We start from the raw sequence: 27,779 nt of genomic DNA on the forward strand, positions 1-27,779 counted from the left end.
GTATGTTGCACTTACTATAGATGTCCAATAAGTAGTATGTTTTTTCTTCCTTTTTTTGGTATAACTTTTATTTTTATTTTCAACGTAAAATATTGTGATGAACATATATCATATAAGACAATGTCAAATATCTATTCCTCCCACTTAGATTTTTTCCGGAAAAATTAACTTATTCCTATTGCTTAAAATTGTATTGAAAAGATAATTCTTACTGTATCCCACTTCCAAAGTAGACAATGAAAAAGTCTTACTTTCATTCCTTACTTTTTCTAAAGTGTCAGGGTCTGGAAATTAGCATCAATTAGGATAATAATACCTGTCACCCTGGGGTTTTAATCTTGGGTGATATAAGGAAGAGAGGAAGTAGAGAGCTCAGTTATCACAGCAGCAGAGGCAGCAGAAGTGATGCTGTACTAATTAAGACTGTTTCTTCTGCTCTGGTTCCTATTTCCCAGCCCCCCTCGAATTCTAAGTCAGACCAATCTCGAACCAGCTCTTATTATTTTAATACATTCTTTTTTGCTTACCTAAATTTGACTTCTATTATTTGTAACAAAAAAGTTTAAAATAGAGAGAAGCAAAATTAGATAATAGAAATACTATTTTGTAACCTCTTTTGCATTAATATCTTGAGCATTTTACATGATCAATAAAAATAGTATTACATATAAGCTTTAATGGTTGCCTAGCAATCATCTTTGTGTGGATAGACTATACTAGAATCTATTTAATCAGTACAGGATATTTAGATTTTTTAAATTAAAAATATCATTATAAATAGCCCTCTGATTAGCATCTTCTGTAAATATTGTACACAGTTTTGATATTTTTACTTTGTAACAAATTTCCAAATGTGAAATTTTGGGGACAAAAATTAAGAAAATTTGGAAGCTTTTTCTTTTTTTTTAATTCTCACCCCAGGACATTTTTTTCCTTGCCTCTAGAGAGAGAGAAAGGGAGAGAGAGAATGAGAGAGAGAGACTTTGATTGGTTGTTTCCCGCATGCATAAACTGGGTATTGCATGCACCTGAAATGGGAATGGTACCCGCAGTACAGCCATGGGCCCTGACCAGGAACTAAACTGCAGCCCTTTGACCATGGGACAACACTCCAACCAACTGAGCCACAATGGCCAGAGTGCAATTTTGAAGCTTTGAATCATGTAGACATTTACCCCTTACAGGGAAGGTTGTACCTATTTACCATTCTATTAGCAGTACAGACAGTTGCCTGTTCTGATAAGATCTTATCCATTATTTCCATTAAAAGATGGTGGGTAGGAGGCTAGAAAGCTACTCAACTATACTTGTCCAAATGCACAATTTATGAAGCAATCAGTTCTTGTTGGAGAGCCCCATTTAACAAAAGAAAAGAGTTACAATAGAACTCAGTGTATGCCTCATACTATTTAAGAGTTTTCTATAGCATTCTTAATAAAACTGAATACAAACCAATTTCATTCATGGTTTTTAGTGAATAGATATTGCCAAACCCCTCCTAGTGACTGACTTAGAAGAAGACAGGCGAGAGAATCAAAGAAAACCCAGTCAGCTTTTATTATAGCTACTCCTCACAGCTGACTCATACATTTAATGCTTGGAAATGAAAGGATTTCATATCTATCAGAGGTATACTTACACATAATGCACTATTAAAATCCATGATAAAGATGGGATTCCAGAAGAAGCCTGAAAAACACAATGTATAGTCTTGGCCCACATATGTTCTCTAGATAGTTCTATAGAAATCACATGGCATCTTCCTAAGTCAACTGGCCTTTATTTTAACTCATGTAACAAAGGATGCTCTGACACAATGAATGGGGCCATCTAGGTACATATGTGCTCAAGCACTAGTATCTTGGTAATTAGAGGCCAATCAGAGCCATGTTAGTAACTTAGCTATTGTATGCTGAGGAAATGTACCCATAAACACAATCTTTGAATTTTTGTATTTTTCATGACTAAATAAACACATTAACCCATGTGTATGTATGTGTATGTGTGAGCGTGGATATATGTGTGTGAGCTTATGGGAGTCTGTGTAATCAGAATAAATCCAAGGGCCTTGAGTGGCCAAAACTCAGTGTGGTGTTAAATTCAAAGATTCACAGTTCATGCAGGGAAAAAATAATTACAATACTCAAATTCTTAATTCAATCTCTCACAGATAAATGCATTTTAATGCACAGCAAGTATCTTGAGAATTCTTTTCTCCAGGCCCTGACTTTCTTAATATAGCAGCTGTTCCCTGAATCATTTGTTTCAATCTCAATTCCCAGTCGTCCCAAATTCAGCCTGTGTCTTTTTTTTTTTTTGCTCTCTTCCTACCACCTCAACTTTCAGCTGACTAACATGTAGAATCATTTAGTGTCTCATTTATTAAGTAGTCCCTCTGCTTAAAATACCATCTGATTAAATATAACAAAGATGCTCCCAATTGCCAACACATGGTGGGCAGCTAGAAGCTGAGGAAAGTAGGGGACTTCTGTGATAACAAATGCATTATTAATGAATTAATTATACATTAATAATGCTGTCCTTGATATATTCATATACAATTCATGACACAAAGACCTCACAAGGAGAAACCCTGGAATTAAGCAAATGACTGAAATACTCACACATTTACATAAGAAGCTAAAAATGTGATTATCAACTCAATTGTCATAGACGCAAATGTTCTGAAAAAGCCTTAAAACTATTCTAGTGACATAGTGTAACTATGACACATGGAAGTGTTTCTTGGCTATGAATTTAGATTGCTTTATTTCTAAAGCCACTATCTGTACTGTAAAAAAACACACAAATGAATACTTGTTTTTTTTTTTAAAAGAGCAACCCCCTAAAAGAATTTCACAATATATTATTGGTACATAAAACTTTCACCTTTTCCTTTAAAAATAGTGAGGTGCTTGTATAATTGTGTGTTGGAAGGAGAAGGGGGTAAAACATTGTCAGCACTAATGATTTGTCAGCAGAGCTCATCTTTTTACAATTTAATGTTAGCTGTACACTGAGGTCTCGGGCATCTTTTATTTTTCTCACAATTACCTACCTGTTTGCTGCTCCATATGTGCACAGTGACCCCTCCTTAATGGTCATTTTTATTATATGAAACATACATTTAGATGCATGTGATGAATTAATGGTTTTATACATTCCAAATTTATATTGACATCATAAATAGGCTCAGCATTAATGAAATTCATTTTCTGACCATCCAAAATATGCAATCAATGAGAAAACACTTCTCTAGGGAGCAATAAAACTGAACATAATTAAAGAATGTTAGGCAGCTTGCTGTGTCTTTGAACAAGAGTCAATAAATTATGTATATTCTGTGTTTCCAGTTGTTGGCCTCAGTAGCTGCCAAACAACCAGGTAAAATAAGTAGCTGCTCACTCCTACTCACACCTACAATAATGTCTGCCAGAAATTGTGTTTTGGAGAATAGTTGGTAAAGAGTTGACAAATGCATTGCAGAACATAACTATTACATAAAACAGGTACAAGGCACTATGGAGTCATTTCTTACTACTCTTCCTCTTCACTGTTAGTATCTAACCCACCAGAGGTCCTTTTAATTTTCTACCAAATATCTTTCAAATCTGTTGACTTCCCTCCCTGTCCTCACACCCCAGGCTGAATCTCCTGTTGTTTTCTACAGTACTCTCCTGGTGGATCTTCCCACATTCACTTTCTCCACCACAATCTATTATCTGCAGCAGCCAAAGGAAATTTTCAAAACCACATCTGATCCTGTCCCACCCCCTGCTCCCACAGACATGCAATTCCTATATGTCTTCCCTTTGCTCTTAGGATAAGAACCTAAGTCCTTAACCCAGCCTCACAACTGGGGCCCCTGACTACTCTCTCACCTCACCTTAAATGCCCCTTTTCAATAGTGTGCACAAGGGCCTTCTCACAAAACAATCTTCTAGCTTTGGGATGGAGCCACCATCCTGAGACGCTCTTACCCCTTCTCCATCCTTATTTAATCTGATTAATATCTATTAATCTTCATAATTTCAGCTCTAAGGACATTGCCTAATAGACAAAGCCAAGATATGCTAGACGAGATCAGATTCCTTACTTAAAAACTCCACTACTAGTAATTTAATTTGCTCACTGTGCAGTTTTTATTTATACTTTCAATATTTTGAATACTCAGTTATTGCCTGTTCCCTCAGCCAAACCATAAATTCCACAAACAATAACAATATTTATATTACTTGCCACTATATTATCATTGGCATTTGGATTGCCATTGTAGCCATTCAGTTAATACTTGTTGAATAATCAAAGAAATATACAATTCGGAAGGATGACATTAGTTGTAAATGTGGGGTTCATTTACAAATGAAGAATTCTTGAAAGTCTTTTAACTAAAAATTGTCTTGTACACTGTTAAAATATGTAAGTTCATAATGCAATGAACAAATATGTGCACGATAGAGTATTTTAGGAAGCTGTGTCTTCTTCTCCTGCCACTCCAGCCCCCAATACCATGAAGGATATCTGCTGATGTAGCTAATATCAGAGCTTTTTCCATGTGGGAATACATTAATTTATGAAAGGAAAAAATTTCAGCATAGATACTTTATAAAAGTGTGAAATATCTATCAAGATACTTCAGTATTTTTCTACTTAAAACACTGAAACTGAAATGAAACTTGACTCCTCAGATGTAATAATATTCTAGAAGTTGATTTGAATTCTTTAAGGGTTTCAAAACAATTATTATTATGAGCCACAACTACTGCATTGCATGGTATTAAGATCTGTTTCATTTCTTTCTGGAATCACCTTGCTCTGGTTTTATTCAATGTATACATTATTTCTCCTGGGAGTACTTGAGGTTTATTGAAAAGCCAGTATTATTATTAATGCTTGCCAATGTAAAACTATAGAATAACTTGATGTAATCATAGCATGGTGTTCATTAAGGCTTCACCACAACTGTGAAAGCCCCTTCTCCATTGAACAGGCTTCATGCATATTCACATTCCTTGGATAATTCCTTGGAGCACTAACATTTTTATTTTATTTATTTTTCATAATAGTGTTCTTATGACAAAATTTGTATACTATAAAATTCATTGTTTTTAAAAAATATATAATTAAAAAATATATAATTCATTGTTTTTTTCTAGGATATTTAACAATTTGTTCAATCATCACTACTTCTAATCCCAGGATATTTTCATCATCTCAACACAATCCATAGTCACCAGCAGTTAATTCTCACCAGCACCCCACTTCTGGCAACCTCAAATTTACTTTCTGTCTTTATGGACTTGTCTATCCTGAATATTTTATATAGATGGAATCACACAGTGTGTGGCCTTTGCATAATGTTTTCAAGATTCGTCTAGGTTATTGCATGAATCAGTACTTTATTCCATTTCATGACGAAATAAATATAGCATGAGTTGTTTCTACTTTTTGACTATTATGAATAATGTTGTTATGAATATTCATATACAAATTTGTAAACATATGTTTTCAATCTCTTGGTTACATGTCTAGAAGTGGAATTACTGGGTCATAAACTTTATGTTTAACTTTTTGAAGAATTGCCAAACTGCCCCCAAAGTGGCCACACCATTTTACATTTCCACTAGCTACGTTCCAGTTTCTCCACATCCTCGTCAAGAATTGTTATTGCCCATCTTTTTGATAATAACCATCCTAGTGAGAATGAAGTACTCTCCCATTGGGGTTCTGATTCACATTTCCTTAATGACTAACGAGGCCAAAAATTTTTGCATGTGCTTTTGGCCATCTCTGTATCTTCTTTGAAAAAATATCTATCCAGATTTTTGACCACTTGTTAATTTTGTTTTTTGTTATTGTTGAGTTATAAGAATTCTTTAAATAATTTGGACACAATTCCCTTATCAGATATATTTACAATATTTTTCTTGTGTAGATCATGTGTTCACCTTTTTATTGTGCTTTAATGGCTTGAGGAAGGGATCCAACTTCACTCTTCTGCACATGAATGAACCAGAACCATTTATTGAGAAAATTATTATTTCTCCATTAAATTATCCTGGCATCTTTGTCAAAAACTAATTGACCATAAATGTGTTCTGGACTCCAAGTTATATTCCACTGGTCTCTATGTCTGTCCTCATGACATTACCACACTCTTTGGAGATTGAGAAGTGTGAGCTTCGGTATTTTGTCCTTTTTCGGGATTGTTGAGGCTATTTAAGCTCCCTTGAGATGACATAGACATTTTAAGACAGCTTTTCCAATTCTACATAGAAATTCTGATAGATAGTGTACTGAATTTGTAGGTCACTTTGGGAGGAATTGACATCCTAACAATATTGTCTTCTAATCCATGACTTCTTTAATTTTTTTAGTAATTTTTTGTACTTTTCAGTGTTTGAGTCTTGCACCTCAGAGTTAAATTTATTCTGAGAAGGGGGAGAGAAGGTGGCAGAGCATGAAGACCCTGGGCTCACCATCTCCCATGAACATGCCAAAACTACAACTGCATATAGAGCACTTACTTTTAAGAACTATGTGAATATTAGCAGAACAGATTTTCTGCAGGTGAGGATATGACGAAAAGGTCACATTGAGATGGCTAAAAAGGGTAGAGGCTTGATCTACTCAGGGGCTACATTCCAGCTTCACAAGCAGGAGGGCTATCTCTATCACGTAAGTACTCCCTGCCCCTGAAGAGCCAAGGGTTCAAGAGCCATATCAGATTTCCTTGTCAGGGAAATGTACACTGGAAAAAGAAGCCCCCACAACATCTGGGTTTGAGCTGAGGGGCTATAGGAGACTGAAACATCACCCTAAAAGGGCCTATAAACAAACTCACTCATTCTGAGTCCTAGTACAGGGGCAGCAGTTTGAAGGTGCCTGAGTCACATGTAAAGATTCACTGACTAATTTTAGGGCATGTGTTGGAGAAGCAGCTGGAACTCTCCAATGACAGAAGTATTTTTCCTTCGTTTTGTTTTACTTACTTTTCACCCCACCGGTAGAAGGTGTGTAAAACCGGTGCTGAGTGGCACCAGTTTTGAACACAAAGAGACCCAGAACATGACACATCAAAATTAAAATGTCAAAAGTTTAGGGGAAGAGAGAATATTAAAAGTGGTAAGAAAAAAACCCTATGAGAATATAAACTGATTTTTTATTAGAAACTTTGCAGTGTAGAAGGGTGTGGCATGAAGGGATAAAAGGGAAACACTTACTACCAGGAAGCCTCTACTTGTCAAGATTATCATTAAGAATTGAAGATGAAGTAAAGTTTCCATATCACATAATTTCACTTATATGTGGAATCTAAAGAGCAAAATAAAACAATAAACAAACTGAAACAGACTCAGCTACAGAGATCACACTGATGTTGCCAGAGAAGAATGGGGGTTGAGAGATGGGTGAAAAAGAGGAAGGGATTCAGAAGTACAAGTTAGTAGTCACAAAAATAGTCACAGGGAGGTAAAGTACAACATAAGATATACAGCCAGTGATACTGTAATAACTATGTATGGTGCCAGGTGGGCACTTAAAATACCAAGGTAACCAGTTTACAGATGACTGGTGGTTACTTGGCTTATCATGATGATCACTTCATTAGGTAACAATTGTTGAATATGTTGTATATTTGAAACTGGTATAATATTTTATGTTAACTATCCTATAATAAAATTTATTCTTAATTATTTATTCTATTGATGTTACTATACATGTAATTGTTTTCTTAATTTACTTTTTGGATTCTTCAATAGTTGTCTGTAGAAATTCAACTGTTTTCTGTATATAAATTAATATTCTACAACCTTGCTAAATTTATTTATTACTTCTAATAATTTTTTTTGTATTTTTATAGTGCCTAGGATTTTAAATATCGAATTTAGTATCATCTGCAGGTATATTTACTGCTTTTTCTGCAACATAAGTACTTTTCATTTTCTGTTTTTGCCTAATTTCATTGCCTAGAATCTTCAGTACAATGTAGAATAGAAATGGTGCAAATATACATACTCTTCTTGTTCTTGATTTTAGGGAAAAATATTAGTCTTTCAACAATAAGTATGATGTTATCTATGTATGTTTTTAGATGGACTTTCTTAAGTTTAGGAAGTTTCCTTCTTTGCCTAGTTTTTTGTTGTAATATTATTAGTATTGTTTTTATGCAACAATTTTTATATAGCTACTGAGATTATCACACTGTTTTTGCCCTTTTTAATACAGGAGACTACATTGATTCCGCTGATTTCCCTAGATAAATACACCTTACATTCTTGAGATAAATTTCACCTGGTCACGGTATGCAAGTCTTTTTATATGTTGTTGTACCAAGTTTGCTAGTATTTGTTGTGATTTTTGGCATCTATATATTCATACAGGGAATTGTTCTTCAATTTTCTTTAATTATAATACCTTTGGTTAATGTACCAGATTAACAGCCTCATGGAATAACTTGGAAAATCTTCCCTTGTTTTCTACCTTTTTAAAGACTTTGTGAAAGATTGGTGTTAATTCTTCTTTAAATTTTTTGTAAATATACCAATGGAAACATCTAGGCCTGCAATTTTTTTTTAGTATAAACATTTTTCATTACTAATTCAATCTCTATCTGTTAGAGGTCTATTCTGACTTTTTAATTTATTCTTGAGTTAGTTTGGGAACCTTTGTCTTTCAAAAAATGTGTCCATTTTATCTAACTTACCTACTTTTTTGGCATGTATTTGTCCTTCTGCTTATAATTTTGTCCTTCTTTTAATTTTGTAAGGTTGCTAATGATGTTTCTTTTGTAAGTCAAGATTTTTAGTAATTTGTGTCTTCTATGATGTTTTCTTAGTTAAATAAGATAAAGGTTTATCAAATTTGTTGATTTTTTTCATAGAAGCAACTTTTGGTTTGGTTGATTTTGTTATTTTTTCTGTTCTCTATTTCACTTATTTCCACACTAATCTTTATTATTTGCTTCCTTCTGATTGTTTCCAATTCAATTTGCTTTTCTTTTTCTATTCATAAAGTGGAGATTAAGCTATTAATTTAAATTCTATCTTATTTTTCAAATACATTTATAGTTATAAATGTCAATATTATCTAATATCCTTTCTCATTTCTTTTTTATCTCATTGGTTATATAAAATAAATATATCACATCATTGTGAATTTCCCAAGTTGCCCTTTAATAATCATTTCAAATCTTATTACATTGTGGTCAGGGATTATATTTTATATGACTTAATTTTTTTAATTGAGACTGCTTTATAGCCTGACATGTGGTCTATCATAGACGTTGTTCAGTGTGCCTTGAGAAAAATGTATATTCTAGTGCTGTGTGGAGTGTTTAGGGAAGTCTGATAGGCCCAGTTTGTTTGTTATATAACTTAACTATCTGTTATTGAAAGTGGGCATTTAAGTCTTAAATTATTATTATCATTAAATTGTTATTTCCTGTTTTTGTCTTAATTTCTTCTTAATTTTTGAAGGATAGTTTTACTGAATTTAGAATTCATAATGATCTTTTTCATTCAGCATTTCAAATATTCATCTCACTACCTCGGCCTCCATGATTTTTGATGAAACTTGTGTGTTGATCTTATTAAAGACCCCATGTATGTGATAAAATTGGGGTCCTTTTACAGGCATATTAGCATTTTTCATCAAATTTGGAAAATTTTCAGCCATTATTTCTTCAAATTTTCTGTCTGCATTTTTCAGAACTCTTATGGGTATGTTAATATACTTGGTAATTTTTTAGACTCTAAATTTTTTTCATTTTTTCTTCATTATTTTTATCTCTGCTTCTTACCCTGAATAATCTCAATGAGACTGTCTTCAACTTCACTGATTCTTTTAAAAAGATTTTATTTATTTATCTTTAGAGAGGAAGGGAAGGAGAAAAGGAGAGAAACATCAATGTGTGGTTGCCTCTCGTGAGTCTCCTGCTGGTAACTGGCCTGCAACCCAGGCATGTGCCCTGACTGGGAATTGAACCGAAATCATGTGGTTTGCAGGCCCACACTCAATCCACTGAGCTATGCCAGCCAGGGCAACTTCACTGATTCTTTATTCCGTCAATTCAAATCCCTTGTTGAACTTCTTTAGTAAATTTATCGCGTTGGTTAATACACTTTACAATTCTAAAATTTCTATTAGTTTGTTCTATGAACCATATTTTTATCACTCTTTTGTTTTTCTTGAGACATTATTCTCATACTTCCCTTTAATTCTTTTTTCTTTAGTTTCAAATATTTATTAATCAGTGTAAACCCCAACAGAATACACCAACATGATTTCATGCATTTAGAGGGGAAATATTTCCTGGTTAAGTGGAAAACTGTGCAGGTGTCTTCTGGAAGACCTTTGTTCTAGGAAGCATTATAGTGAAACATTTCATTTAGAAGTCTGGATCTTCTTTCTCCAGTTTGCTGTAATTTATATTCACTAAGTAGAACTCATGTTATTCGCTGGGACCCAGCATAGTCCAGAGTTCTGTGTTATTCTTTTTTGTCCCAGGAGACATCTGGATTGAACAATGCCAGGCATATGACATATAGCATGGTTCCAGTACCTCTGGCCCCAATACATACAAATAGGGGGATCAAGTTTGGATGCTTCTTGGCTTGACTGATGCTATGATGGAGCATGCTTGTGACAGAGGGCCTAGAAGCAGAGAAGAAAAAACTCCCTTTATTCTTTAGACATTGTTTCCTTTAGTTATTTGTATAATAGTGAATGTAAAGTCCAAATCCAATATCCAGGATTTCTCAAAAAGAGGTTTTATTGACTGCCCCCCATATATAAGCCATATTTTCCTATTTCTTTGCATGCTTTATGCTTTATTGTAAAAAATGGAGATTTTAAATAACATAAAGGGAAATTTGATTCCCTTTCCAGGGTAGACTTTTGTTGCTGTGTTGTTATTGTCGTTGAATTATTTTGTGACTTCCTGGACAAATCCTTTAAAATTTTAAAATCTGTAATCCTGGTTCTTTGTAGCTAGTTAAGTCACTCATCAGTTAGCTTAGAAGTCAATTAATGATTTGACAGAGATATACTTAAATTCTTTGAACCAATCAGTTCTCAGCCTTTGCTGAAGGCCTCTTTGTGGATTTTGCAGCACATCTTCAATGGCAGAAGGTTTACAACTGTGTCTTAGCCTTCGTTTCACATTCACAAAGAGTTTAAGGTTCAACCAGAGATGAGAGATTAGGACTTTTCACATCTTTCCTAGGCATGTGAACGGTTCTTTCCATGCATGTTGCTTTCTGGATTCCAAAAAATATGTTTCCAAAGCCTCCATGGATCCCATTCCACATTGTTTCCTTTTAGGGTTCTTGACCATCCTCTCATTATCTCTGTATGCTAATGCCACCTCAGGCAGCAGTATTGGTAAACAACTGCTACTATTTTTTCCAACAAATATCCTGAGGATAAGGCAGAAAATGTTCTCAGTTAGGTCACATAAAGAAAAATCCTGACAATGAAACTTTTCAGCAAGCTGGTAGGTAGGTCAAAATAATGATGATTTCTGAGACTTTTGGAACATTCCAAGCCCATTTTGTCCCCTGAGGTACTGGTTTTCACAGCCATTGCAGTTAAAGAGCTATTGGTTTTCAAGCCTACCATGCAGAGCTAAGGAGAAGAATATGGGATTAGGCAATATTAAAATATCACAAAGCTCCCTGTTGTTAAATGAAATTCAGCCAGTTTTCCTACACACTGTTCTGCACACATCTGCAAGCCTTCTGTTAGTTCCTAGAGTACTAAAAACATGGATATGGACATTTTTTTGAAATTTGTCATGGTGCTTCATGGAGGTGTGGATTTTCAAAGGTCTTCATTCTGTCATCCTGAAAACGATCTGCTTTTCTTTTGTTTCTTAAGTTTATCTTTATTTTAGTGAGCATAATTGAAAGATCTTCCCAACTTAAAATACTGAGAATGAACATGTTTTTTCAAAATGTGGAAAGTTTTTGAACATTTTACTAAGTAGGTCAAAGTACGCATTTGTAAATATAGAAAATATTCCACTAGTCAGTTTATGTAGCTGCTGCTGGTAGCTAAGAGTCTGACATTTTCTAAAAGGTATAAACATTTCAGTACTCACTTGCTTAGTTCAGCTGTACCATGATGTAAATATAAATAATTTATTTGGGCATTTTATAACTATTTGGGGTCTAGTTATTGGAAATAAAAAGATTTAATTTACTTCTTCTTTCTCATACAGAAGGTTAATTTAAAGCAACCGAATATAGCCTACCCAGCTCTTCCATAAATAAAAAAGAAAAAGAAAAAATCTTACTTGATTTCAAGGAATCCATGAATTCAGGATAGTTTCCCCAAATAAAAAGATAGTTCAATAGAACTCCCTTCTGAGAATTTCAACAAATATTTGGGAGTATACTGCATTCAAACCAAAGATACTCATTTTAGAGTTAAGCTCTGTGATATTTTTGGAAGTAAAATGGAACAAGGTAGCTCTCCCTCTGTCTCAGTAGGTAGTTATGGGTTTATTTGTGTGCTTTAATCCATGAAAGAATAAGGTCTTTTAAAGATTTCTTAAAGTATTTTTTACAGTCACCATTTACTGTTAACATAAATTTAATACTATATGTTTCAAAGTTATGCAATGTTTAAAAAGGTTTCTATACTAAACACAAAGTTATAAAAGTAAGGTTATAAAGTGATAAATGTTTAACCATGGCTTTAAAAATAAATCAGTGTTGAATTTAATCGATATTCATGTATATGATCAGTGTTTAAAACTGGAAGATTTCACTTCCAATGATAAATTATATTTTCTTCTTTTAAGAAAACCGTGTTCACTGGATCTCATTTATAGCAATAGAAATTCATAGCTGAATTTTTTCATGTTTACTCTGATTCAGTTTTTTTCAATTATGAATAATCAAAAATTGATTACCTAATAGCATAGAAAATACTTATGGACACACATCATTTTCTGTTATTAATAATGGATAACTCCACCTTTCACATTCCATTATCTAGATTCATTTTCTTTTTTAATCTGCATTTTGCTTGATTTTACCAAAATGCTTTCCCCAAAATGTATTCCACTTTGTTTGCAAGTGGGAATAATAGTTCTAACCCTTCTCTTAGACGATTTAAGAGACAAATCCTGAAGACTATCATTTAACTGGTTTACAAGTTAACAATTTCTTGACTGATGGCACATTACACAGAATTTTAGGTGATTTGTTCTCCTAAAATCTGTAAAGATTTTATAGACACCAACAAAGGCAAATCTGAATCTAAAGCTCATGAGACATGCATACAAAAATGAATAAATTAAATACATGAGATCTAACTTTAAAATCATTGAGGTTAGATAGAAATGCCTTGCTTGGTTTCTAAACCAAGGAAGAGGTTTCTAAACCTCTTGTTACAGAAACAAAAAACTATTTTCTATTTGAGAAAGAATCCAAACCTACATAGTAAGTCATATCCATGGTATTTGTTGACCACATCAAAATTCTACTGAAAAACATGGGGGGGGGCATTTCATTCTCATACTAGCTGTGACCAATTCCTAGATTTACCACACACTGTGCTCATGATAGTGTACAACTCAGCACCTAGTTTGTCTTTTTCACTGTAGCTCTGATACGAAGATTCTTAAGAGATTTTTCCTTTTGTAAAAACTTAAATCTTCCTTTTTCATTATCCTTTAGCACTTTGAAGTATAACAGTATACTTCATAACAGTATAACAGTATAATATTACCTTTTATTATCTCCCTTTCCTAGACTGTCTTATTCAGCATTTATTCCCAGTATATTTGTTAGCTCTTATCTGTAATTCTCAGAGTGCTCGGTAACTTTCAGTGTTGACTGTATTGTCTCTCAAGTTCCTCATCACCAAAGATAAGTCGTCTTGAAGCTTGTTGCCCTCCCGCCTCATCAACAAAAAAGAGAGTCTTCCCTTCAAAGAAACTTTACATGTCAGTAGTCTACAAAATGTCATACCAACCATAATTATTCTTTCAGGGAAAGATTTCTGATGTAACCATAATTCATTTAAAAAAGAATGTTTGAATTACAAGATTTCAACTATTGTCAATTATTTCCAAGGCTAAATAAACTGAACAAAAGAGAACACATAGTGTTATTAATTCATGTAGAATTAATTTATTATTTTAAAATTGTAAAGACAAAAATTAGCCTTTGAAATATTGGGTTTAGAATATTACAGATAGCAGAACATTATATTTTAAATTCTATTTGATAGCTCTGTCTTCAAAGAAGTTGGACCCAAGGAGGAACATACTAAGGCAAATCATAATTAAATTACCCAAGATTAAAGATAAGGGGAGAATATTAAAGAAAATCAGCAAGAGAAAAGGACATAATTACCTACAAAGGAGTTTCCATAAAACTATCAGCTGATTTCTTAAAGGAGACCTTACAGGCAAGAAGGGGCTGGAAAGAGGTATTCCAAGTCATGAAAGTCAAAGACCTATATCCAAGGTTGCTTTATCCAGCAAAGCTTTCATTTAGAATAGAAGGGCTGATAAAGTGCTTCTCAGATAAGGTCAAATTCAAGGAGTTCATCATCACCAAGACCTTATTATATAAAATGTTAAAGGGATTTATCTAAGAAAAAGAAGATAAAAATATGAATGGCAAAATGACAGCAAACTCACAATCATTAACAACCACACCTAAAACAAAAACAAAAACAAAAACAAACTAAGCAAACAACTAGAACAGAAACAGAAACACAGAAATGGAGATGACATTGAGGGTTAGCAACAGGGGAGTGGGAGGGGGAGTGAGGGGGAAAGGTACAGAGAATGAGTAGCATAGATGGTATGTAGAGAATAGACAGGAGGAAGGTAAGAACAGCATAGGAAATGTAGAAGCTAAAGAACTTATATGTATGACCCCTGGACATGAACTAAAGGGGGGGGGATGTGGGAAGGGGTGTGCAGGATGGAGGGGAGTGAAGTAGGGAAAATGAAACTGTAATAGTATAATCAATAAAATATATTAACAAAAGGAAAAAAGAAAATGAATTTTTATAGAACCCTGAAAGCCACAGGTAGGCAATTTTTTTCTATCAAGTGTTAAATAGTAAATACTTCAGGGTTTGCAAAGCTATGCCATCTTTGTTCCAGCTGCTGAAATCTGCCATCATGGCAGCAATGGACAGTTAATGGAAAGGGCTGAGATCCAATAAAACTTTACTTGTGAACACATAGGTTAGAACCACATGTCACTGTTATGACAAAATATTATTCTTTAGACTATTAAAACCATTTAAAATGTAAAAAAGTAAAAAAATGTTTTCTAGACCATAATAAATTATGAAATGTTTCACTGTAGTCTGTAGTTTGCTGCTTTTCTTCTAAATCATTATGTTGAATTTTATTTTTAATAGCCTTTGCTGAATACTATACTGAATATTAACTAGAAAAATATTTATGATTTTCTATAAAGAATAATATTTACCAGATTTCTCAAAAGTCTTATTTTTTTAAATTAAGGTATGTTGCATTTTTCTGAGCAGTAAAAATAAAACAAAAAAACCCCAGCAAACAAAAATTAAAAATCGAGGTCAGATTTCAAGCTATTAGGAAATTCACCTAGGTGGTAAGTTTTAACATGAATTTATATTTTTTAGTTCAGTTAAATGATTAGAGTTTGGATACAATTGGGCTTTGTTTGATTGATTTGCTAATTGGGTTGTCTCATGAAATTCTAAAAGCATCCATTTACAGGACATGGGACATAGATATACTATATCTGTCACCACTTCCAAAGATAAAGTTCTTGAATAATACCTTGATTTTGCCATTGCAAAACCTAACTTTCTATGGAAAAATTAGGTTTGAAAGACCAAGAAAGTATATGAAAATAATTAATTTTTTAACCTTCCCCCCAAAATTAATAGCAACAAAAACAGACACTGATGCTACCTATCTATATACAACAAATGAGTAATTATCTATTCTGTGCTATTAATTTCCATATGCAATTTATTATTTATTGGAAACTTTCAGGATCTACTCAATCTCTGGTTTTAACCAGATGTTTATAAAGAGATTTTGTATTTCTACAGACAGTACACAAGCTAGGAACTACTTTGTGTTTACTCTTGTATGCAAATGTTCAGGGCATTTCTGATTTTTAACCCAGGAGTTGATGATGTCTGATTCCTAAAGCTCATGTCTTATAGGTTTCAAATTTATCTCTTTTCAGACTTCATTACAACAATCTGGTGTTATTAGCAATTCCCCACACCTCCCTTTTCTAACTTTATTGTAACATTCTCTCTTTCTAGTTTTTTAAAATTTTGTAACAAGCATAACCCACAATTTACTTATAATAAAACCAACATTTTCACAGTTGCCTTAGAGATATAAAAGTAAATTTGTCTAAATTTGACTTATGATCATGAATTATTAAGAAATTTTTTAAATGAAATTCATGAGCTGCTCCCCACTCTAGTATTTTCTAAACGAGGCAACCAAGGCCCAGTTTGCTCAATGGCTTGTTCTGGAATGCAGACACCAAATACATAGAACTAGTAATCACAATACACAAAGTGACAATGACTCATGAATGGAGAAGCTCAATTCTGAGAACCTAAGTCCCTAGGCTCAGAATAACTAGCACCGACAGCCTGAGGCATGATGTGCCTGTTCAGGACGTCGCAGAGATCCAGAGTATGGGGCGGGGATGAGCCTATAGACAGAAATACCCTGGTTATGCACTGTGGCCTCTCCATACCCACTTTCTCCTTTTCTCTGCCCTGTACTCTCTGCCCTGGGAGGCTGGCCTTCATACCTGACATGGCCTGGATCCCGTGCCCTGAGGTTTCCATTAGAGTAAGCCAATCAGAGGCATAGGTGAGAGATACAAGTGAGAGAGGGTAGAGGCCAAAGTGAGTATTCCCCAGTCCCCTCCCAGGCAGGAGGCAGTTGTGGCTGCACGTGTGTCCTCCCTCCATGATCATCACTCTCTGCGGCCTGCCATGCACCCTCTTGTCTCCCATGTAATAGCTGCTTTTTCTTACTAGTCCCTGGCTGCCCCATCACCCTCCTGAGTTAATTGCCATAAGCCTGCCCCCCTTTACAAAGAGTGCTTTCATTTGCTAGGTGCTGGGGAAAAAAATAGGACAGGCTGGTAAAGGGGTACAAACTTTCCACTGTAAGATGACTAAGTGACGATCTCACGTAAAACGTGGTAACTATACATAATAACACTATGATCTTGCTAAACTTTTTCTTTTTTAATATTTTATTTATTCATTTTTAGAGAGAAGGGAAGGGAGGAAGAAAAAGAAGGAGAGAAAACATTTATGTGTGAAGGAAACATCTATCAGTTCCTTCTTGGGTGCCCCCAACCTGGCACCTGGCCTGCAACCCAGGCACTGTTCCAGTGACCTTTTGGATTGAGGGCCAATGCCCGACCCACTGAGCCATACCAGTCAGGGGTATAATTGAAATTTTCTAAGAGACAAACTTAAATGTTCTCACCAAAGTGAAAAAAAAGATAAATAAGTGAGATGATGATGTGATAATTAGAACTCGATGGGGGGAATCCTTTCTCAATGCATGCGTATATTAAATCACCACATTATAAACTTTAAATATCTTACAATTTTATTTGTCAAATACACCTTAACTAAGCTGAAAATGCATAGCTTAAAATTGTATAAAATCTGTATTTTAAAAATATATAAAGTATTACTTGGGAACAGCAAAGTCAAATTAAATAAGTGGAAAAATATGCCAAAAAGAATTTCTGAACTATATCTCCTATTGTTTCTCGTTCTCTTGTTGAATCCTGACTGATACAGAAATTTATTTTCTAGAACTCAGAATACCTACCAACCAAGAAAATTAGCCAAATTTAAATATGAATTAAGCCATCATTGAACGATTAAGGAGCAATCTTCTAAGATACCTGTCCACCTAAAGGTTTCTTTGTATTTTACCAGGGTTCCTATTCTAGCATGTTCCCCAGGGCATACTGACCTTTCATTTCTACAGCACACCTCATGCAGGGTGTTCCACGCACTGCACCCTGCACTAGGTCCTGGCATGTGCAGATGAAAAAACCAAGTGCTGGTTGTACAGAAACCACAAACAAAATGTAAGCGGGTAAATTTTAATTCAGCATAGTGGCTAGGAAAAATTATTTGAACAGGGTCGTGGAAGAACAGAACAGCTGGCTCCACAGAGAACCCTCCCCTGTACCTCTGATGAGGTTCAGGACAATCTCCACGAACAGTACTAATCTTCAACCCAGCAGCTACACTGCCTGGTGTCTACCTGAAAGACCTGTGCTCTTTGGTAAGTGCACCTAAGCATCCTAAATTTTATCCTGTATCACTAAATCCTGAAGTTTGTCCTTTCAAATCCTTGAAGAATTTTCATTCCCCAATTTCTTTATGTAAATAGTTCTTATTGAAAAATTCTCTTTGTGCTTGTTGGAAAATAAACACCACATTTTTCTCTACTATTTCTGTATGTCAAGCATCAAATATGCATGGCAGATTTCTGATTTAACAAATAGTCTTAGTGCCTCAGCTTTTGCTGCAGTTATGTAAGTTTCATATTCATCACACATCTTCAAAATACTTCACAGCTTAGTAAAACACTCCAAGGTATAGTACATGAAAAGCACTATGTAATCCCCAGCAGAGTGCAGAATGAACAATCCTTATTTAAAGATTAATGACTCTTTTGGCTGCAGAACTAACTTATGAAACTATTTTTTAAGCGTGGAACTATGACTCAGATGATTATATTTTAGAGACAGGAAAAGTTAAGCTTCCCATCTCCTGTTCAGTAGCTATTTACTTACACTATGTACCGTATGTAATCATGAATTCTAATAAGAACAAATTCACATCTGCTCAAGTCTCAACCAAATGAATATGGCTTATCCACTCTGCTTAGTGTCTAGAAAAGCATAAAACTTAAACGTTTCTTCCCATCACACCACATGCTTCTCAGCTGTCTCTGTTCTACCACTAGCTATTGTACATTCAGGAATTTAAAATAATTTTCATGTTATCATGGCAAAATAACACTTATTTCATAAGTGACATTCATATATAAGGAATCAAATCCAACTGAACTGTCTTTTTTGTACTATCTGTGACAACATTTGTCTCTTGCATAATAGTAAACTCTTGAGATGTAACTTTATCTCTAAATCTAGTCATCTTCTGACATTTTTCCCTGAAGAGGAGAGAGTTTTCTCTGACAAAGGCTGCAGAACTATGTTCCCCAACCTGGATTATTGCCACGATGACTGATGGCGCAGAGGCCATTGTTGGGCTGGAAAGAGAGAACTCAGCACTCAGACCTTTCCGTTCACCTCTCCCACCCCAACCCCGGGGAAAGGAGTCCAGTGAATTTTTCCCATTTCACCTGACAGGCATTTCCTGGGCCATCGTGTTCGTTCAGTGGAGCCTGTAGGCTGTCATCTTACAGACCCAGGCGGCCTCAGAACAGCCCCAGGAGCCTTTGAGAACGAAGCAGCCCCTCTCAGCCCACTCGGATCATGATTTTTAAAAAATCATGTTTTAATTTCAAGTGTGTCTGTTCTAAGGAAGGATGAAAAAATTACTGAAAATGTGAAAAGTTGATTTGAAATGATTTTTAACATTAGGAAAAGTTTTTCAGATTCTAAATTTTTTTTAAAAAACTCTAGTCATCAACAGTAATCCAATGTTCACCTTTTTGTTCAACATTAAAAACTTGCATTAAACAGACTTTCAGAATCACAGGTGGCTCAATTACAATGATAAATCCATGTTTGCCTCAAAATAAGTTTTGTGTATGACTCACAGCAAAAAAATACCCCCCAAAACAAAACCCAGAATTTTAGCATTATAAAAAGAGCATCCTTGAATGCGCTTGTCAAAATGAAACCATTGCAAATAACTTAATAATGAAAAATACTTAGATTCTAATTTACAGTCAATTTCAGTCAATTTTAAAAAATTATAAACAAGAACTACAGATAGATAGGGGCACATAAATGAACATAATGCTAAGTGAAAAAAGCTAGATTCAAAAAGTTACATACTATATATTTACATGACAGTCTGGAAAAGGAAAAACTATAGGGATAAAGAACAGATCAATGACTGCCAGGGACTAGGGTCAGGAGCAAAAGATGATTGCAAAGAAGAAGCATGAGGGATTTTACGTGTGTTAGGGACTGGTTCTGTGTCATGATTGCATGTCATATTTATATAGCTTCATGCCCAAAAGACTGAGTTTATATAAATTTAAACACAAATTTTAAAAGGTGAGGAAATGAATCATAAAAAGAAGCATGATATTCTCACAAAAATAATCACTGAAGGTCAACTCAATCAAATCATATTTCTGAGTGGAAACAAATCTTGTTAAGAATTTTATAAATAATAACAATCTTGATTATCTCTGAAACAATTCCAAACCAGGTCAAATGTAGATGTGGCTCAAGTGAAAATATTACTTCCACACATTGAACTCTGTAGAGTGCTTATTCTCAACCAGGAAAAATAAACAGATCCTAAATAATCTCAAGTTTTTAAAAGTGTTTAAGAAAGAAATACCACTGTCTTTGCTTAATGCAGTGCTTTACCCTTTATTTGTTGGTTCCATGTCATCTTTGAATCCTTTATTCCTAATTTCATGTACTTCTTTCGCACTTAGAGGGAATCAGCCTATCTTCCACCAAGTTTGTAATTTTATTTCCCAGGTTTTGACACTATACCAGGGTTTCTCAAAGTGTGAAATCAGTCACTTACAACATTAAACTGCATAATGATTCCCCAAAGATGTCCATGTTTTGATCCATAGAACCCATGAACATTTTCCCATTACATGTGGCAAAAAAGTCTTTACAGATGTAATTAAGGCTATAGATCCTAAAACAGGGATATTATTCCAGTGGATGCAGTCTACTTACATGAGGAAAGAGCTATATGTTTTCAGGCAAGGGCAGGGCAGTTGAGGCAGAAGAGGGGTCAAAGAAATAAGAAGTAGGAGGACTCAAATATTCATTACTGGCATTGAAGAGGAATGAAACCATGGGCAAGAAGATAAAGGAGACTACTAGACTCAGAATAAACCCCAACCAGCAGTCCCAGCAAAACAAGGACTTGGACCTATAGACACATGGAAATGAGTTCTTCCAACAACTTAAATGAGCCTGATAATGAACTCAGAAATTTCATGGAAGTTGAGTAAGTTCCAATTGAGTAGGATCAGAGAATGGCCAGGGAAATATCTGGATGACTCTTAAGAAAACCATGGCTTGAATATTATCGTGGTAGTTCTAACAAAGTCCAGGGGGTTACCCTTAACTTTGCAAACTCAAAAAACTTACTTTTGTCAGTAGACCAAAAGTTCAGTTTCTTAAGGACAGTCTTATTTTATCAAGTTCACAGAGACTGATATAAAAAATACCGGTGCTAATGTATTACTTTGCATGCTGCCTCTGACATGTAGACATACTAGGTTTTGACTAGTTAATAAGCTACACAGGACAACTGTTTGGTGAGCTCACAAGTTTTCACTATATTACTGAACTGTAGAATAATGTCAGGCTTTGAAAAGCGGATGCATCCAGTTTTACAACAAAGATGTTTACCTGATGAAAATACCTACTTATGTAATTTATAGGTTTGCTACTTTAATTTTCTTTGTAAATCTCAGTTGTGATCAATATGTATTTTCAGTATGTGTTTTGCCTTTCAGAGTTTTCATCTATTTATTTTGTTTAGATTTTACCATTTAACTTTCAGTGAATTATTTCACTTATAATTTTAAGAAGAATAACCTCATTGTAAAGACCATGTGCTCTCTATCATATTGGAAAAAAACTAAAAACAAGGGGTTCAACAAAAAATAACTTGATTTATAATTAACTTTGAAACAGAGTCTCATCATAAATTCAATAGTCTTTTTCTTGCTGTAGTTTGTAGTCTAAATCTTATTATTTTAAATTTGATGACTTGAGTTTACTTATTCTAATTTTATTTTGCTTTATCCGAAATGTGTTTTCTTGACTAGACATCATACTTGTGACACTATGTTTCACACCTTCCTTCCTCATAGTGATATGATAAATGTGTATCATGCTCATCTCAAACCTAAATAAGACATAAATATTTTAAAAATATATAAAATTAATAAATTATCATTTTTGGTATTTAAAAAAATTCTTCTATCCTCCAAATCTATCTGTAAAGCTGTTGTGTTTTCTAAAGATGATAATAGTTCAGACACCAGTTCAGGATGTTATCTGTAATCCTCAAAAAACAAGTATAAGCAGGTAAAGGGGAGACTTGGAGATAATAACTTGCCCAAAGGTACACACTTATCTCAACAGGTATTTTAACTCTGATGTTTCTGACATGAAAAATCTTTTGTCTTACCAATACTCCATTATACACCAGGATCCAAGTATTTCTTCACAATCAGCACAAAGAGGTTTAGTAACTACCACCCACCATTATAGATTGTAGTAACTGTCATTCTAGAATTACATGCTGTTATAATTAAAAGGGCCTAGGGGTTACCTTCCAGCCAAAATCTCTGAAAGACAACTCTGTCAGCAAAACAATTATTTTGAAAAACTTCAACAGGCTAACAATAGGATTTAATCACTCTGATTCTATTTTGGGACAACTTGATACGAAAAAGAATTGTTTTAACCAAGTAAAAATCCATCTATTTGAAACACCACCTGTTAGTCTCCCAATTGGCCCTTTGATATTACACAGGCTAAATGTATTTCCAAGTTCTTTGTACTGGTAACTGTTAATTAGGTATACCACCATCTCCCCCAACCCCTCAACTATAATTAATATGAAATAATTTTCCTTCCCTGTAAAGACATATTTAAACATGGGAACCAGAACTGAAAATTCAACTGCTGGGAATGTCTGTCAAGTGAAGATGATAATAATACTAATAAACTATTCCAGGCTTGTTCTGTAATCCCAACCACCCTAATTGTCTCTGCATACATGACAATATTTGCTCATCTTAAGTTTGTGCTCAACCTGTACCTTATCGCTCATTTCTCTTAAATGACTACTTTTTTTGCAAGAGGGGTTTTGTTCAGGCCCTTAGAAATGACAAGTAGCTTTTGTACAACAGTGTGGGACTGTAAATATGAATATGATAAAAATATGCAAAGTTATTTTAATAATTAGTGGAGAAAACTACAATTGTTCCTTGACCTTTATAATTCTTTGTTAAAACATTAAAAACTCTATTACAGACAGATAGAAATGTATAGAAAATAAAAAATAATATGATTTAGTATATACTGTGACCTGAAATATTAGAAACATTGAGAATCAAAAGCATTGTTGTTGTTTTTGATAAAAAAAACTTGAACACATCTTATCTTCTCCTTGCATAATTTATTGTATGGAGTAAGTGTCTTTGCTATGCCTTGCTATACTTTCTAAGTTTGGATCAACTACCACCATTTTTTCTTGTGCTTTTAATGTTGTGAAATATCTCTCAGAGTCCCTTTAAAATGAAGTTTTTTGTGAGCATCACTTCCTCTGGGACATTGTCATACCTTTTGTCAATTATATCTATAAGTTCCCCTTCACTATATTCCTGCGATTGTGTATCTTCAGTCTCTTGACTGGCCACAAAGTCAACATGCCCATAGTCAGCTCTTTCTTCTAAACCTACATTTATGTGTCATTCAAATTGTACTTTGAGCAATATCATTTTTCATTTATTTGGTGCACTTTCATTTTTGTTGACCAGTTCCCTCATTTAATTATTCATTTTTGTAAAATGGTGCATGGGTTATTCACAGGGAGACAAGAAGGACTACACATCTTGCTATCTGGGCTTAAATGAAATACCAAAAGCAGAATGAGTACTCACTAGCAATTTTGAAAGAAGTAACATGATTGGTTATCAATCATGGGGTGCATCCATTATTTACTCAGTGATTTTTGACTGAAGAGCTACTAGCAAAGTTTGTATTTCATGCAGTAGTCACAGTTCATACAATGCAGTGACAGAAATTTGAACTGCAACTAGTGCTATTTAACTAAGCTATGGAAACTGAAGTTTGTGAGCATTGGAATAGGGCAAAGTGAGGATTGCCTGTATTCTGTTAAATGGGCAAGTCTGGGCACTGTATTTGCATCTAGTTACAGATAAAAATACAGAATACAGCAGAACCAAGTACAGAATTCTGTGGTGTGTCACAAACCTCCACTCTCCAAATAAAGATCAGGGCAAACTTCCCATTTAGTTACAATGAGAGAGAAAGCTTGCCAATTGCTCAAATAAAGATGTTCGATAATGTAAAACAAAAAAGAAAGCAATTATTTGACAACTGTTAGATAAACCAGTCACAACAGGACCTCTACCTTGTTAAGTGGGTACATATTGCATACAAGATCATTTATTTTAGGTTTTTGAAAATTCACTGATATCAATCTTACTGCTATGTTTTCCAAATATGCAGTTTGGAATTTTAAAAAAATTCCAAATTTAAAAATTCCATGCTCTTTTTTGTCTTCGTTTTCTCAGATGATTAAGGAAAAGGGTCACTTGTAAAGAATGTGACCTTGAGAGTGTCATTCATTGAGCCTTACTTACTTCTCCATAAAGTGGCATGATACTCATGCTCAGTTAGTGACACTGGGTCATTAAAACTATCAAAAACCAAGTATATAAAGCACTTTAAAAACTATGAAGCTCTATAAAGTATAAAAGTGTAATTTTTCTAAAGTAATTCCTCCAGAGCTAGAAAATTGGGTACACTTAACACCTTGGGGACAAACTGAAACCTATTCAGGAGGTGCAGTTTCATTTTTACCATGTTTTTTCTCCCTTTTCCCATGTGAACATCAATGTTCTCATAGAGAAATTGAAAGCAAAATACAAGTTAAAGTACCCTGCTTCCTGTGTTCATCTGTTAATATTATATAGTTGGCCTGAAACTGTGAAATTATAATGCTTTAAACGTGGCCTAAAATTTTATTTTTGACCTTAGCTTATTCTAAATCTTTAGCTTTTTCTGCACTTCCATATGCACTCCACTAGCAAGAGTCTCACGGGCTGTGACAGTCTCACAGGCCTGACTCCAGCATATTGTCCTGCTGTCACTCAACCTGACCCTTCAGTATCAACCTGACCTTGTCAGAGGACCTCCTTTAGTTCAGACTGGGCTTCCACCTTGAAATATATTTTCTTTTAGAAGCTCTGACCAGGCAACAATAAATTTCTTTTTTGGAATTATTTTGGCAATTTAATTTCTCATATCTAAGTTTCATATACTGTGTGCATTTCTTGTTTTTATTTATTTATTTATTTATTTACTGCTTAGATAAATTTTTAATTAAATACTTTTTAATTTTATCGTTGTTCAAGTACAGTTTTTTGCTTTCCCCCCACCTCTCCCCACAACCCCAGCCATTTTTACATATAATTTGCTTGTAAATACATAAGTAGTTGTATTTATTTTAATAGCAAGTATTGCAGAGCCATCTGAACTGGGGTTGCTAGTCAAGATTCCTTGTTTCAACAGATGGTGTCTAAAATCAAATTTTCCCTAGATTCTCCAGATTAAGTGATATTGAACTGATGTTCTAATTATAACCATGATTTAGTATTACCAGTCTAATCATCAAAGTTATGCATTAATCAACTTTGCATTTTATCTCTGGCTAAGTTCTTGTTACACTTGAACAATCTGTTCCTGGAATGAGAAGTGCTAATGCCAACAATGAACCACAGACCTCCAGCTGGCTGACATCACAAGCTAACATCAGAATGGGAAGAATGAGCACAGTCTGGATGATTCTACTTCAACATCCTTCCCTCACTCCCAATTCCTCTTCTCAAGAGAAACTGCAAATCCACACATCACCCACCTTAGAAACTCTCCCTTCTCAAATTCCCACCAATTCTCTATCAAAATCACTGCCTTGAACAGGAAGAGGAAGATGATTTTTGAGGCATGAGCCTGCCACATTCTCAGGCTGTCAGAACCTGAAATCAAACCACTTTCCTTCTTACCAGCACCTGTCTCATGAATTTGGCTTTCATAGTGTCAGATAGCCAAGACTGTGAGGTCATTTTTCCTAGTTTCAGATTATTCTGTGTTTCATCCTGTATTTAACAGAGCCACCCGAGGATAACTTGTCCTTCCCTAAACTTTTAGATTGGAAAACTTTCCTCTTTCTTATTGTATGAAGGATGTCATTTTGCTGGAGGGCCTCCTTAATGAACCTTGATCCAGACCCTGAAATGCCAGCTGAATATTGCAGGCCCACGAAAGTCAAGATGGTGAAAGTCTTATACTAAACATTTCTAAATGGAAGGCAAAGTCACCATGGCATATCATGAAGGAGAAGCTGAAACTGAAAAGGGACAAGTGTAAAAGGAGAAAAGTTTTCAATTTAATCTATATGTCTGTTCAAAAACATGCCCTATTTTGCCAAATTCATTTATTAGGTAAGCAGTTTTGGGGTAGAGTCTATAGAATTTTCCCTGTACACTATCACGTCATCTGCAAACAATGACAGTTTTGTTTCCTCCTTTCTGATTTGGATGCCTTTTATTTCCTTTTCTTGTCTGATCACTGGGGCTAAAACTTCCAATACTATATTGAACAGAAGTGAAAGTGGACGACCTTGTCTTGTGCCTGATCTTAGTGGAAAAGATTTTAGTTTTTGCCCATTGAGTATAATGTTGGCTGTAGGTCTCTCATATATGGCTTTCATTATACTGAAGAATGCTCCCTCTAATTTGGAAAAACAGCAGGATACAAAGTCAATATCCAGAAATCAAAGACATTTTTGTATACCAACAATGAAACAGCAGACGTAGAAATCAAGGAAAAAATCCCATTTGATACAGCAAAAAGAAAAATAAAATACCTAGGACTAAACCTAACCAAGGACATAAAAGACCTGTATTCAGAAAACTACACAACACTGAAGAAAGAAATCAAGGAAGACACAAACAAATGGAAACATGCCATGTTCATGGATTGGAAGAATTAACATAATCAAAATGTCCATACTATCCAAAGCAATTTACAGATTCAATGAAATACCTATGAAAGTACCAATGGCATTCTTCATAGACATAGAACAAACACTTCAAAAATTTATATGGAACCATAAACGAGCCCGAATATCAGCTGCTCTTTTGAGAAAGAAGAACAAAGTAGGGGGGATCACAATACCTGATATCAAACTGTATCACAAGGCCACTATAATCAAAACAACCTGGTACTGGCATAAAAACAGGCATATAGACCAATGGAACAGAACAGAGAGCCCAGAAATCAACCCAACTCTCTACAGTCAATTAATATTTGACAAAGGGGGCAGTAACATAAAATGGAGTAAAAATAGCCTCTTCAGCAAATGGTGTTGGGAGAACTGGACAGCTATGTGCAAAAAGAATGAAACTTGAGCACAGACTTACATCATACACCAAAATAAATTCAAGGTGGATAAAAGACTTAAATATAAGCCATGAAGCCATTAAAGTCCTAGAGGAGAACATTGGCAAGAAAATCTCAGATATTTCACTCAGATATCAGCAACATTTTTACTGATATGTTTCCTAGAGCAAGGGACATAAAGGAAAAAATAAACAAATGGGATCTCATCAAAATTAAAAGCTTTTGCACAGCTAAAGAAAATGGTATTAAAATAAAAAGAGAACCAACTATATGAGAAAACATATTTGCCAACAATACTTCAGACAAGGGTTTAATCTCCAAAATATACAAAGAACTTACATGACTCTA

At 34.5% G+C, this 27,779-nt stretch overlaps 1 protein-coding gene and 1 pseudogene across 3 annotated transcripts in view; both read right to left on the reverse strand.

Annotated features, from left to right (window-relative positions):
• Positions 1 to 27,779, reverse strand: part of MAGI2 (membrane associated guanylate kinase, WW and PDZ domain containing 2) — a 1,409,833-nt gene that overhangs the window by 1,059,319 nt on the left and 322,735 nt on the right. The window lies entirely within an intron of this gene.
• LOC119037108 (cytochrome c oxidase subunit NDUFA4-like) lies at positions 10,388 to 10,637 on the reverse strand (annotated as a pseudogene).

This window comes from Artibeus jamaicensis, unplaced genomic scaffold (assembly GCF_021234435.1).
Source record: "Artibeus jamaicensis isolate MK-2021 breed Jamaican fruit bat unplaced genomic scaffold, CSHL_Jam_final contig_518, whole genome shotgun sequence".
NCBI lineage: Eukaryota > Metazoa > Chordata > Mammalia > Chiroptera > Phyllostomidae > Artibeus > Artibeus jamaicensis.